The sequence below is a fragment of the Puma concolor genome, chromosome C1, assembly GCF_028749965.1.
Source record: "Puma concolor isolate L17-30 chromosome C1, mPumCon1.1.hap2, whole genome shotgun sequence".
Lineage (NCBI taxonomy): Eukaryota > Metazoa > Chordata > Mammalia > Carnivora > Felidae > Puma > Puma concolor.
Genome location: NC_141674.1, coordinates 166050768 through 166064896, shown reverse-complemented (window position 1 = coordinate 166064896; position 14129 = coordinate 166050768).

Sequence of the window (14129 nt, the reverse complement as noted above, 5' to 3'; positions counted from 1 at the left end):
TTCTACCTTACTTGCTTCTCTTTCCCAATCCCCTGTCTCTTTATGAGCAGACACAGAATAATAATAATAATTAATAATAATAATAATAAATAATAATAATAATAATAATAATAATAAATGAGCCAGACACATTTAGCATTCAAAAGCAGATCAAAACTCTACTGTAGACCTTCAAATCGACATAATTTAGGAAAGGTCTGAAAAAGTACATTGCTGGATATCAGAAAACTTTGAAGTATTAAAGTTTCCATTTCAAAGGAAAGGACTCACAATAACTGAGCATGTGTGATCTGATCAGACATGGACAGCTTTGGCACAGACCATCAAATATGTAAGTGCATGACTCTAAGTGCTTATAGGCACTCCTAACATTATAAATATGTGCAGCCTGGAGAAGTCTGAGTTAGAGAAAAAGTAGTAAGCATGCATCATGATGCCTCATACTCCCCTCCAAGATGTGTAGCTGCTCTTTCAAGGAAGACTGAACATCAAAAGCTATGTGAAGAAATGATCTAACATTGCCAGCTCATTTGTCCTATGAATTAGTGTCAACATCACACAAAACAGGCACTATACAGTGGAAACAAGAGTTCAGGGTTTGGTCTTTGGGTGAAGAAGATAAAGCAAAAGTCAGGAGTCAGTGAGCTCTTAAAAACAATGGGGTCTCTTGGGTTCCAGCAGGAATTCAAGTTGCATAAATGGAGCATTTAGTAAAGATGAAAGACACCATAGAACACTGTCTGTAAAATTCAAGAGCCTATATTGTAAAGCCATAGGAAGGAAATACCATGTATTAAGCACATTTGTAGGGCACTGTGGTAGATGCTTTCTCATCCCTTGAGCTAAGTATAACCATAGTACCCTTCCCTTTCTAATCTGTGAGGAAGCTAGGACTAATGTAAAGGTTACAAAATTTAAGGGGTGTCTGGGTGGCTCAGTTTGTTAAGCGTCCGACTTCAGCTCAAGTCATGATCTCACAATTCGTGGGTTCGGGCCCCGCATTGGCTCTGTGCTGACAGCTCAGAGCCTGGAGCCTGCTTCGGATTCTGTGTCTCCCTCTCTCTCTGCCCCTCCCCCACTCATGCTCTGTTTCTCTCTGTCTCAAAAATAAATAAACATAAAAATTTTTTTTAAAAAGAAAAGGTTACAAAGTTTGTTACAAAATTTGTTGTTGACTTTAAACATACATGTGATGGATGTGTCCGTTTCTTGGCCTTATTGAGGGGGTGTTCTCCAACATTACGGTATCTTCCCTACTGGTTCCCTGGAAAACCACCATTGCAGCTATGTTCCTTGAAACCTTGAGGATTTTTGTCTTTTTTTTTTTTTTTTTAATTTTTTTTTCAACGTTTATTTACTTTGGGGACAGAGAGAGACAGAGCATGAATGGGGGAGGGGCAGAGAGAGAGGGAGACACAGAATCGGAAACAGGCTCCAGGCTCTGAGCCATCAGCCCAGAGCCTGACGCGGGGCTCGAACTCACGGACCGCGAGATCGTGACCTGGCTGAAGTCGGACACTTAACCGACTGCGCCACCCAGGCGCCCCGAGGATTTTTGTCTTAATATTTCTGATCTAAATTCACTCACGCAAGGTATGAGGCAATTTAAATGGTTCCCAGGCATTTATTTGAAGGGGAGACATTTCTTAATCTAGCAGGAAGCCAAGAGCAATTCTCCAAAGGATTGGAGCTATCTCAGTGATGGGAGTATCTCCTCTGGGTTCCAGGGCTGCTGAGGGGGCCACACTGCTACAATACTTTTTTTTTTCCAACACTTTTTTTTTTGGCTGCACACTCCTTGATTGACTCTTCCCATGACAATTTTATAATATTTACTATAGGAGGAATAGAAAAACAATTCAGTCTTCTCTCTCACAAGATTGATCAAAATTTGAATGTTTATTATTCATAGGTTAGAAAAGTTCCTTGAGCTTCAAAACTTATTGCTACAAATGCTCTATCTTTGAATTTCCACTGTAGTTATACTCCAAGAACAGGTAAAGCTCCAAGGAGAAAGCAAGGTCCTGAATGCGAGCCTTCTATTTCAAAATGTGGCCAGAGCCAACTAAAGGCAGAGTCACAGCACAGCTGGAGAAGCTGAGAATTCAAGATCTTTTCCAAGGTGCAGGTGTTGCCTGCAGGAGAAAGCAGTCACCTGAGCTAGGAGACAAAGAGTATTGCCTCAGCCTGGGGGCATCACTGCCCTTGCCTGTGGTGGCTCTGGGGCTGCTGGCTGGGCTGGCCAGCTGGGCACAATTTCTCCATCCAACTGGTCCCTAATGACAGCTTCTTCTGCTGGGCCTCCTTCAGCATCCTGATCCATCTTTGCCTTCAACAGGAAGTATCCAGACCAGGCACTGCTCATTGGCCTGGGCTTTATGGCCACCTGGCGTCCTGACCCCTATCCTCAGGTCAGGCCTGATGAGGAAGAGGGAGGTGAGGACCTGGGACTGGAAAGTGGGGAGGGGGGCTTCCTGGTATGACCAGAGGGCTTCAAGTCTCCAAAAGCTATGGCGCCAGGTAAGAAGCACCTCTCAAGCAAAAAAAAAAAAAAAAAAAAAAGACTGCTGATGAATTTACAGATGTGGCATGGTCATAAAAGGTTGAAGCAAAGAGTCACTTTTTAAAACCATCCATCATAAACACATTTTGATCAATCATGCTGGAGGAAAGACTGAATTACTTGTCTATCCTCTTTCTAGGAAATATGATAAAATCGTTATCATACAAAGAGGCAATCAAAGAATATGAAGGCAAGAGAAAAGTTTGGGAAGCCAGCATCATAGAACTGTATCAGTTCTAATAAACTAACAAAAATACTTTTTTGTTATTCAGTTATTGTTCTGGATTTTTTGGAAATTTGTGGCGTTTGTCAGTTTTATAAAATTTCTGATTTGGTGTAATTTCTTCCCTCGTTCACATTGATTTTTCCACTCATGCCTGATTTTGCATTCATCTTTTTGAATTCTTTTTCTTAAAGAATGCCCCCTAAGTTAGAGCTTCAGGTGCCATCAACTGGGCTCTGTCCCTTCTGTTCACTTCTGCTCGGACACAGAAGGCCATGCCCAGCATCCCTGTATTCAAGGCTGGTGTCTCTACCAACAGGGATGTGAGGAGTTGGTGCCTGGTTGGGTTTCATAGAAAGGACAATGGATCAGAGTGGGACTTCCATTCTATTTCTGGGTTACACTTGTTCTAATTATGTGCCCCTGGGCAGGACACTGTCGTGCCCTGTGACCAGACTTTCTCACCAGTAAAATGCGCTAAATAAGAGTCTCCTCATCACACAAGAATGTCCTGCATCTAGCAGTACGTATAGTAATAGCATTTCATAGCATTACATATAGATGCCAAAAACCTATGTAGAAGAAGGCAGTCAGCAAAAAGGAAAAATCTATTGCTATCATGCTTTTTCCTCTGGTTAGCAACAAACTGAGTTACCCATAGCATCTTGGTGAAGCTTTACCGCCTTCATATGCTGTTCCACATCACCCTTGAGACTTGTTGAAAACTGTCACATGTCCCTTTCTAAATTTCCCAAAGTGGAATTGGTGGTGGTGGTGGTGATGGTGAGTTTCCTCTTTTTTTTCTTTCTTTTTCTTTTTTTTTTTTTTAATATAAATGGAAGAAGTGGAAACACTAATTTTCCCTCCTGTTTCCACTGCTCTGTCTTTTTACCTTATTCAACCCTCTCCTCCCATATCCTCATTAGCCTCCCACCCAATCAATAGTCCAATGCCGATGCCCTCAACTTCCAGTCAGATCATGACCTGGCCATTGCCCTCTTCCAGCTCTTCCAGAGGCTTGTGAAACATCCTGGAATTGGGCTGATATTCCTCTCCTGCAGACAGAGCAAGAGGTGAGGGAAGACTGACAGAGGGTGACCTTGTTCACATTTGGGGAGGGCCCGCTAATGATGGGGCCACTGGTCACCCAGTAGGATCACTTGGGCTCCTCTGCCTCCTGAAGAAGAAATCCCTGACCTGTATTCTCTTTCCTGTCACACCCTTACCCCTTACCCCCTCTCCCAAGCTCCTTTTGGCTTCTGAAATGGGCAGAAAATGAGCAAACGAAAGCAGGGGGAAATAATCCATAAGGTCAATGGCTAATCAGCCACACTTAAGCACCTAAGAAAGCAGAATGACACCCTCAAAGGTGTTATCAACACACGAGAAGAGCAATGAGTTGGTCCCATTCGGAAGTTTTCTGTGTCTCTGTAAATTTGTTTCTCAAGGTAAATCACCAGTCTGTCTAGCCACATTTGTTAACAATGCGTGTAACTCTTAACGGCATCTCAAAAGCATACTTACTCTCAATTTCGCTTCTCATTCGTTTTTATGATGCTAGAGAAATTCAGATTATATAGGCTTTCTTTGTGCTGAGATGGTAATTTTATATCACTGTAGATTAATAGCATTTTTAGTGATATTTGGTATCACTCATTTGTCTCCTGTGGTCGTAAAGATATATATTTTTTCTAATTTGGCTTTGCCAACAAATAAAAAATAAGAGTCTTTTTCTGTTGAATGAGCGAAAAAACCATTCTGATCATGAAGAATTATTCCTTTTTAACGTCCCCACAACCCGCCATCTAATTGTTTTTGTTACTGCAGCAATACAGTTTCCACAAGAATGTGAGTGCGCGCCTGCGTGCATGCAGTTTGGCCTGCAGAAGAATCGCTCCTGCTTGCTCCTTGATCTTTACTTTGAGACTTTGAATTCTGATTGCTGAACCTCCAGCTTATGTGTTTAAAGCCCGTTCATCCAGGCACCTCTGCTTAGGAAGACAGAAACCTCCTGTTTCTTCTCCCTCTTCTCCCTTGGTCCTAAAGTTTTGCAGATCTCTTTCCTTTGTGAGCATATTGATATGGCCAGAATTCTATTTTGAGAACTGGTCCTGCAGTGTTCACTTGGAGCAAGTACCCATTCCAAGGATGGCGATTATGGAGTAGAAAGGCAGTCAGACTCACTTTAGCTATCAGCTTTTAAGAGCTTCCTCCATCTGCTAAAATGTGCACTGCGAAGTTGCACATAAAATGCTGATTAGTACCTCAGTGCAGATTCATATAATGATCTGCTCTCTCTTGGTTTACATCACACTCTCCTAACTACCTATTCACCTGTTCTATCGGAAAATTTTAATCATCTCTCTGACATTAGCTTGGCAATTTCAGCGGCCACTTCACAATCTTTCAAAGTCTTTCTGCTCCATTTCATTCCTATTTCTTTTCTGCTTGTGTTAATTATTTTTGCAGCCAGCATACGTGTTTGTCAATAATGCATTACATTTTCCATGTGTCAGTTCCTCAGCCCATCAAAGAACCCTGCTTTTTACATTCTGAATCTATTTTCCCCTTTCCCTACTCAGCTCATTTTGCTCTGGGCCTGCCTCTACTCCTCATTCTAAATCCATTGGAAGTTGCCTGGAACTTGGCACTTGCAAAGCAGTTGTGAATTTAATTGGTTCTAGTTCTCCATGGAGCAGTAGGTTTGGGTATGCAATGGCCTGCAAGTTGTCTGAGAGGCTTTCTGGGATGCCCACTTCTGGAATGTACACAAGACAGTTTTCCCATCTTGAATCAAGGACCAGGACGTAAATCCCCCATTAAGCTTGAGGATCATGAAAAACAGTCCTGACTCGGTGACTCCGTTCCCAATGTGATGCCTTTGCTTAATGAAAAAAAACAAAAGCCTTCTCTTTTGATTTTTATTTTTTTAGTTTGTATTTTTATTTATTTATTTACTTATTTATTTCTTTTTGAGAGACAGAGCGCGAGCTGGGGAGAGGGGCAGACGGAGAGGGGGAGAGAGAATCTCAAGCAGGCTCCACATCCAGCACAGAGCCCAAAATGGGGCTCGATCTCAGGAATCATGAGATCATGACCCGAGCCTAAATCAAGAGTGAGATGCTCAACCGACTGAGCCACCCAGGCGCCCCAAAGCCTTCTCTTTAAAAAAAAATTTTTTTTTTATGTGTATAGTTGACACATTGGTTTCTGGTGTGCAATATAATGGTTCAACGTCTCTATATGTTATGCTGTACTCACCACAAGTGTGGCCACCATCTGTCACTACACAACACTATTACGATGCCATTGACTGTATTCCCTGTGCTCTACCTTTCCTCCCATCTGGAAGCCTGTATCTCCCACTCCCCTTCACCCATTTTGCCCAACTCCCCCCTTCCCTCTGGCAACCACCAGTTTGTTCTCCGTATTTATGGGTCTCATTCTGGTGGGAAAACAAAACAAACGAACAAAAAAAAGGCTTTCTGTTAATGGCCGCTAAAACGAAACACCTAGCATAGTGCCCAGGCACGTACTGAAGCTCTGTGAATACTTACGAAACTGAATGTGTTGAAAGGGGCTTAAGACCCACTGGTTATATTTTGGGGGCTGAAGATGGAAGGCATGCTGCTCCTTGTTCAAAAAAAATCAGTACCGTTCCCTCCTCCGCCCCAGCATAACCTATTCTTGGGAATTTTCTAATGGTTGCCATTTCCTTTTTCATGATTAATATCACGGGTACCTACAAGTTGTCGTAATCCCAAGACTCTTCTTTTGTCGTTGCTTCTGAGAATTGACTGACTAGTTCCCTCTCACAGGCCAAGGAAGCGCCATTTTAAAAGAACTCTCTGCTTCTCAGAATGAATGCCCTGGTGAAGGGTACATGAAGGGAAGTTTCTTTTCTTGTTTTGCTTTTGTTTCAGAGTCCCCCGGGGGTTACACACATCCTGTTCTAACTCCCCGGTTCCTTGGGGAAACGCTCAGCCTGTGACGGGAAGAGAAGGGACACAGGCCCCAAGGCCCACGGACAGGGAGGAGGTGCCCCAGGCTCCTCTCCGTCTGGGCCGCCACTTTGTTTTCTCTTCTGCCCAAGTACGTCACTTTGTGCACCGGAATCCTCCGAGTGCCACACACTGACCCTTGGTAAGATTCCATTTCTGACTTCCCATCACTGACTTCCCACACCTTCGGTTGCCAGCTCCTTTCTGGTATTTTTAACTGCCTCCTATCGCCTGGGAGCCCTTCGTCTCCATGCTGCAGGGGGATGCTGGAATGGCGGGGCCAAGAAAGCACAGTGTGGGAAATGGGGGTGCCCAGCCTGGGGAACACTAGGTCCAGCATGCTTCAGGATTTTAGGTTATCAGAAATTTCCTTTATTGTTAGCTCTCTTCCAATAGTTACAACAAGTGATCATTTTCTGCTAATTGTCCTACAGGGAACACTGTTTTCCAAATGTTTCTCGCGTACTGTCCAGCAGTCTTGTGAACAAGCGGAGGCATTGAGAGAGGTTAACCAAAGGAGGAGACAGGTCAGTAAAGTCATATTTCACTCACCATTCAGATAATCACGTGGTGATGACCACTCATGTAGAAATAGAGGCCTTCTCTCCAGTAGGTGGCCTCTCTCTTTATTCCTGGATCTTTTTGGAAATATCTCTCTTGAACTTAAAGATCCCCTCTAGAAATATTTTTCGGGACAAAAGACTTCTGGTGGAGTCTTTAATTCACAGTAATTAGAAGGTGAGACCGTGCGCCACCTCCAGGCTCAGCGACCTCGTATTTGAAGTTGGCACAGGACGTGAGTTGCACAGCTTACCTTTTCCACTTCGTGTTATGCTATGATATCTGAGTCAGGCTAAGAAATTGCCCTTCCTGGCTACTCTCTGCTTTGTCCAGCAAAATAAAAATGAATTGTTAATTTTATTTCGTGTACTAACTCCGGGAGTTAGGATGAACTAAAGAGAAGTAAATATATGACCAGAAATGTGGATACCTTCTCTGTACGTATTTACAGGCAATACTTAGAGTGAACTGTGCTTTGAGAAAATATTTCCTTGGAATGGTCACTGGGGAAGGGTTTTTGCTAAGAAAAGTTGAGAGGGGGTGGCAGGGCGGGTTCTTACATCACACCCTCTGTTGAATTGAAAAAAAAAATATTAAGGCTTCCATGAAATTCAGATAACTTCAGCCAGTGATAATCTCACCCAGTCTCTGTACGTGTCAATTTGGGATTATGAAATTACTCGTCTCATGGGCTTCTTCAGACTACTTTGTATAACTTTTAGAAGTACCTGGTACATAGTTAAGTTTACTATAAATGTTAGCAATTATTATTGTCAACTAATAAAATTCTTAGTTGCTCTTATAACCTGTGACCCATCAGGGAGAGGTTACAAACTAATAGCCTATGAACAGGATGCGGTCATGAACAGAGTTTTAGAAACTTTTTAGGTGCTGCATTTTACAATTGAGAGATTTCTCCTATAGTCAGAAAAAAAATTTTTTTTCCCAATTTTGTTTTACAATGAGAGGACCTACGATGTGAGGCATATATTTCTTCAAGGTAACACGGCTGATGCTGGTTAGAACTGGTCTCGCCAGTTTGCAAAATCCTCACTGTGTTTTCCTGTGCTCCACGCATGCCCCTTGGCCCACTAAGCACCTGCGTTTCCCTCTCCTGTCTTCTACTCTACCAAGCACTTTGAAATAGGCTCTGATATTCTGCTTTACACAAAGTATAAGACATGTGGTTTGGCAATATTATCCACATCTCAGAGTTGAGGAAAGTAATAAAAAGGAAGGTTAAGTGCCTTGGAAAATGTTGCATAGTGAGTCTCTGGTCTCTGAAATGCAGACCACCTTCTTCTTCTGCGGCCTTATCATGCTTCCCCAACCCCGTGAACAAATTCCCTCCTCAGATTTCATGAGAAGTGATTTGTCCTCTGTCAATTCACAAGTGGCTGTGATTTTAAGTTAGCAGGGTAACATGATGTGCTGGTTTAAAATGGTAAGTTAAAATGTGACCTAAGGTGTCTGAGGAATGTCCTCTCCACTCTGCTAATAAACAGGCAGTCTCTAATTATTTGCATGGAGTTTGGCTCCCAAGACAATTCAGTGTCCGTGTGGCTCCGTTTCACCTCTACTTATTTCCATTACCTTGCATATTAGCTATGTCAAGTTGATGGGCCTGCTGTTCCCCAGGGTGGCTATTATAAATATGGTGTTACAGTGGAACGCTTCCAGTCTTCTGGAACCTCATTTGAACTAAGCAAGTTCTCTATAATGATCATTAATGATGTATTGCTTGCATATAAATGTTGGATATTAATCTTTTGTTTACTTTCTCTATGCCATCAGACTTTTTAGAGGTTCTTTGTAACATGCTCTTAATTGATGGTGAGAAGTAGTTTCTGCATTTGGGAAAAGAGTGATTTTTTTCAGCTGACAATGCACTGTGGCAGATGAAGGCTTGATCTCGGAGCCCTGGCTAATAGACCTGCTTCCCTTGGCAGATATGGCTGCCTAGCACTCTGGGAGTTTACGTATAACTAGTGTCAAGGCACAAAACCTCACCTGAGCCAAGACTGTCTATTGGCTCCTAAGTTTCATGAATTGGAGACAGGAACCCGTCTATGCCAGGAAGTCCCTGCGAGATGTTTGGGATGAGTATAGTCACCAACTCTGGAAGAAGGGACATTGTGGGTGTTGGATACATTCTGTTCCTTTCTCACAGGACCTGAATTGAGCCCGTGCCATAGTGGGTCTGAGGGTTCAACTGGTTTGGATCCTTTGCTGAATCCCTTTCTGCCAAGATCCAGAACTCAAGTGCTAGATTAAATCTGAGACGGTCTCTTATGACTTGGGACAGACTCTTCTTTCTTTTTTTTTTTTTTTTTTTAATTTTTTTTTTCAACGTTTATTTATTTATTTTTGGGACAGAGAGAGACAGAGCATGAACGGGGGAGGGGCAGAGAGAGAGGGAGACACAGAATCGGAAACAGGCTCCAGGCTCTGAGCCATCAGCCCAGAGCCTGACGCGGGGCTCGAACTCACGGACCGCGAGATCGCGACCTGGCTGAAGTCGGACGCTTAACCGACTGCGCCACCCAGGCGCCCCCAGACTCTTCCTTCTATATTGAATTAGACTAGAAGAAATGTCTGCAGTTTTGTTTATTTGACTTATACCATGGGGTTCTTCCAGGAATAGATTAGCATATGTGCAGGAAATGATGAGGTGCCAATGTTCTTTGTGGCACAAGGTCACTCGATTAGACGGGAGCTCAGGAATAAGACAGACCTGTATTTGAAACCCTGTTCTGCCACCTACTACTCGTGTAACTTTAAGAGAGTTTCTTTTTTGTGTGGATGTAGTAGACTGCATGGTTCCCTGCCTCGCAGCATTATTGACATGTAATTAACATAAAAGGATGGATGGGTTTAACATGTGTATTTAAGAAGGTTTCCTCTTTTTTTTTAAGTTTATTTGTGTATTTTGAGAGAGAGAAAGCACGAACAGGGGAGGGGCAGAGAGAGAGAGAGAGAGAGGGAGAGAGAGAGTCCCAAGGAGGCTCCACACTGGCAGCGCAGAGCCTGATGCAGGGATCGAACTTGGGAACCGTGAGATCCTGACCTGAGCTGAAGTCAGGTGCTTACCCAACTGAACCGCTCATTTAAGAAGGTTTCTTAAGCTCTAGTTCAGCCTTGGTTTTTTTTTTTGTTGTTTAATGGGAAGACTAATGGTACCCACTTGATAGGATTGTGTGAGAATTAAGGGACAAAATATATATAAAACACAGCTCAAAGTCTACCTAGTATAGACCACACACTCAGTACAAAGCTGCAATAGTAATTTTTTATTATTTGTTATTATAATTGTTATTTACGATGATGCTGATGTTGAGTCCTCTCCTGACCTTCCTCATCCTGGAAGGGAGAGGTTGTTTGCCTGGCTATCACCATGCACATATCCCTGCATCACCTGTCTTTGTTATCAGAAAGTAAATGTGATGGAGGTAAAGGAGATCTTGCTGGGTTTAGTTACGAGCAGGATGAAGAAATGGCCCTGGGCCAAAACTGCAAATTCACCTCAAGTCTTTTATGGTGAGAAATGCACACTAAAACCTATTAGAAGCAGACATACTTATGACATGTAGACTCACGTCTGAGGAAGGTGTGAAGGGTCTCATGGGAGAAACCAGGCATAGACACAGAGGCCACTAAGGCAGGCATGGCCATGGTCTGGGCTCATGTGGAAGTTTGTTAGTCCCATGGTTGCTCTTGATACCAGTGACTGTGGTCATGGGTGGGCCATGTCATCCCCTCTGTCCTCCAACTCCTCATCATCTCTCACTTGAACTTTGTGAAAAGCTATGGCTATGTTCTCTGCCATCATCTTCTTCCTGCTGTAATTCATTCTTCACATTGCTGCCAGAATGATCTTTGTAGAACGCAACTCCACTTATGCCCCTTCTCTGCTCAGTGGTCTTTACTGGTGCCCACTGCTTACCCAAGTGAGTCTAGTGGCCAAAAGAACCAAAAGCATAACTGCTTAGGCCTATGCACACTATTGCAAATCCCTTGAGTCCCAAATCCAGGAGGAGATGGTGGACCCACACTAGAGGGCAGCGTGGGGAAGAGGCTGGAAAACTCAAGGAAGGCTTTTCACCACGTCCTCTGAGCATTCACCACCCAGTGGTCCGCACTGGGGAAAGATGAAAGGAAGACACACATGTGTTTCCCATCTTGCCTGGAGATTAAGTGTTTTCACAATCAAGGAGATGTTTATGGTTTCATATGCCTGAAAAGTTGTTTGGTCCCTAAAGTTGAGTCTGAACTCCTCCTGAAGCATCACTAGAGAGGACTGGGGACTTGACTTTTCAATGGATTCCATTTTCCTTTTGGAATCAAGTCTTCATCTTACTACCTGGTGCCCCTAACGTACCAGCCTTCTACTTTTCTTTAAATGTGTACTTGTTTTATCTTTTTGGAATTCTGTATGATTCTTAGGGGAGCTTCCATCACATATGGTTTTTAGTGTTCTCTGAATAGTCACATATATCGTGTAAATATAAGTCGAGGCCACTCATCTTCAGATTCTTTAGCCGGGGTTTTCTTTGACAAGTAAGGCAATGACTCCTTCTTCAAATCCAGGAGGACTTGACTTGAAGGCAAGCCAGGTCACTTTGGCAGAGGTAGAATGACAACCCCTCCTGGTCTTCCTCCATTTTTCTCGATCTCCTAGTCACCACATCAGCAAGCTGGAGAACTCTGCCTCTCTCCTGAAGACTTAGGAGATTTCCTGGAAGACTAGCACAGTGGTGATGGTGCAGCAGCCTGCCACAGGCCCCCTTTGCTCCCAGTGGGGCTGCCGTTATATGACACGTTCCCATGTCGGTACTCAAAACCAAGAAAGAAACGTTATATCCGGCCCTTTCTCAATATTGATCTCACAAAACATGAAGACTGGGAAAGCTTTTTTTTTTTTTTTTTTTAAAGAAATGATCCTTGGTAAGCCCAGATTTATCTGCCTGACCCAAATCAGAAAACCTTTGGTCTCCGATCTTGAGTTGAGCCAAACAAAGTGCATTGGCTTCTGGCACACACAGAAAACCCTGGGGACTGTGAATGTCCTCTGGCAGCACTGACTGCCCTAGTAGCAGTTACTTGTCTCAAAGCTTCATTTACCATAATTTACTTATAAAAATATATTGTTTCAAACGTTGAATGACCAGCATTTCATGAAGATACAGAGAGTAGCTATCTCTTTGTCTCCTTGTCATAGAAGAGAGCTTGTGAGTAGTTCTTCAACTATTTGCTGGGAGTGAGAGAAATTGCTGGGACTGTGGGCAAGACTTCCATTCACAAAATCATTGGTTTGTAAGTCTTATCAATTGAGAGTCTAGCAAAATGTTTGGCTCCTCAGACTATTGACCTATGTCCCAAATCAGCTTTTTAAATACGAGGCTCCCTTGCTCTCATCACCCCTGTGTGTCACCAGAGATATGACCTGAGAAATGCCTGTCATAAAAGCATGTACTCAGCAGCATTTTTCTTATTAAGTTAGCAGTGTGCGAAACAAAAATAGAAGTTAGTGATTTCCTACAGCCCCAAACTGCTTTGTTCTTCCAACAGAAACGCTGCAGCACATTACTCCAAAATGTAGACTAGGACCCTTGGGTATTTTACAACAAGTGAACAATGGCTGAGTCATTTAATTGAAGAAACACAGCTAGCTAAGCACTCATTTATTTGTGCAAAAAATTCTGTGGGCTTTTATCATGCTTGTACAAGATCCAGTTTTCTGAAGACTCTGTAAATCCATAAATACCCTTTGACATGATAGGCCATTACAGCTCTTAAAGACTCATTGCTGTCTGTTGGATCAAACTCGTGCTTCATGTTGAAGCCTGGGAAGAAGATTTATATGTCAACCATTCCAAATCATATCTCTACTTAAAACTCTCTATCTCGGGAATGAGCTGTAAACTATTTTTGCCTGCTGGTATGAAGCCTTATTCCCAGCCAAAAGAGTCTTAGGAACATTTCAACTCTCCAGGCTCACATCTGGACACACCTGCAACCAAATATCTTTCCCTTTTCTTCTCCCTGGGGGATGGAACTCAGCTTGGTAGATAAGTCTCATGGCCTCAGACCTACCACTTAACTCAAACTTGACCCGAGTCACATAAATCACTTAATCTTTTAGAGAGATGAGTGTTGGAATGAAGAGTCGAATTTCTTACCAAAGGTCATTTGTTAAGTTTCTGCTCATGACCAGAAGGAGAGGCAGGGCAGTGGAGCCTCATTAAAAGAATCAGAAGAAAGCTTCAAGAAGCCGGGAGTAGTAAGCAACGTCATGTGGGGGAGAAGGTTAAAGAGAATGATAACTCCGAAGAGGATCTTGGGTTCCAACCTCTCCCTCACTCCTTGCACCCAACAAGGCATTCGGTCTTGTTCATTTTACCTCCATGGTGTCTCTCCAACCCAGCCCCTCCTCCCCATTCCTTCTGCCACAGCCTTAGTTCAGGCCACCGACATCTCTCCCTGGACTTTCTGTCTCTCTGTTTGTCCACATCGTTGAAAGCATTGCTTTGCAATACGCAGGACTAATCATGAGGCAAACGGGGTCTTCCACAACTGGAAAGTGTTTATTCTACTCTCCTGACCTCCATACTTCCTACCATTCCCGGAGAACGTCTTGACTCATTCCTGTCCCTCTGCCTAGGATATCCTCTCACACCTCTGCTGTCATTGCTGAAATCGTAAACTCCCCCCAAACTCCTTCAGTCCACCTGATGAAAATTCATAGCTCCTGCCTCATTTGCCCTACCCTCTCGGCACTGTC